Here is a 1,244-nt window from a genome sequence, read left to right as displayed (position 1 = left end):
ACTACAATTTTTCCATATTCATCTAGGTCTCCATGAAAAAGCTGTAATAAGATTTAACCTCATAGCCAGTAGAGGACATATTTTTATGCAAGATAATTTATTTTAGTTACAAATTCAATATGAAAACGGGATATTTGTGCATTTTACAGAAATACATATGATGATCAATTTCTGTGCCCCTCTTTACCTGTTTTGAGTTGTATTAAAAATCATAAGTGTTTCGAACAGACAAAGAGAGGCACAGAAATTGGTCCAGCGATGACATTTAGAAATGAAATTGTCGATTTTCATTTAAATTGAGCGATACAGGGAATAGTCGAATTTTTTTTAAGGTTTCGAAAACTTTGAAGCAAGCAGATCCGAGGAACAATGAATCAAATCGGAGTGCCATGAGAGTAAATTTTGATATAGGTTTAATCTGTTTCCCTTTGTATTCAATATAGTGATACCAATAATATGAGTTGGAGCTAATTTTTATTAAGGGAACGACCATTTAACTTCAAAGAGGGGGGGGGGGGGGTGTGTTCTGGTTTTTTCCTAAAAAAATATTGTGGTCAAGCAGATGACAAAAAGAAATATTCTGAATCCAGATTTTACCCATACCTTATAGTGTTAAATTTTGAAAAAATAATTTGATTGATAGCGTCGAGAAATTTTGCGCGGAAAATTTTTTCTGACTCAAACAAAAAAACATAAGCCCCACCCCCCCGTCCTCCTTTTATATGTTGTATTTGTGTACTAGTTTGTACTGGTTTGTCTAATTGTCGTTTTTCGTTTTTGCCATGGCATTGTCATTTTTTTTTTGGGACTTATGAGTTGGAATAACCCTCTGGTATCTTTCGACTCTCTTTCACAGTCCTCAAAGGTGCAAGTCAATTGTATACTTTCTTACATTAGACAACAACCCCTAGGTATAACCGAGTTTTTGAAATATGTATGGAAGCATCCATCATCTGTTCTGTCATGACCAGTATTGTAACCTGCTGTAATCAGCGTGGTCTCTGATCAAAAAAGTCTTTTCTTTACAAAAAACCTTATCAACGATACCAGGAATAATGACACATTTTTAAGTTCTGACCTTATTATCATGTGCGCTATTATTATTCTTTTAAGTGGTATCTCAATCATAGCAACGCACGTAGCAACATTATCAATCATCTGTTTACATTTTGTTTCTGTTTATCACATTGAATGATATTGTAAAATTCCTCGGACATAAAAATTATAAAAAACAGAAACAACGC

Source organism: Mytilus californianus, unplaced genomic scaffold, assembly GCF_021869535.1.
Source record: "Mytilus californianus isolate M0D057914Y unplaced genomic scaffold, xbMytCali1.0.p SCAF_1, whole genome shotgun sequence".
NCBI lineage: Eukaryota > Metazoa > Mollusca > Bivalvia > Mytilida > Mytilidae > Mytilus > Mytilus californianus.
This window is presented reverse-complemented; position numbering follows the sequence as displayed.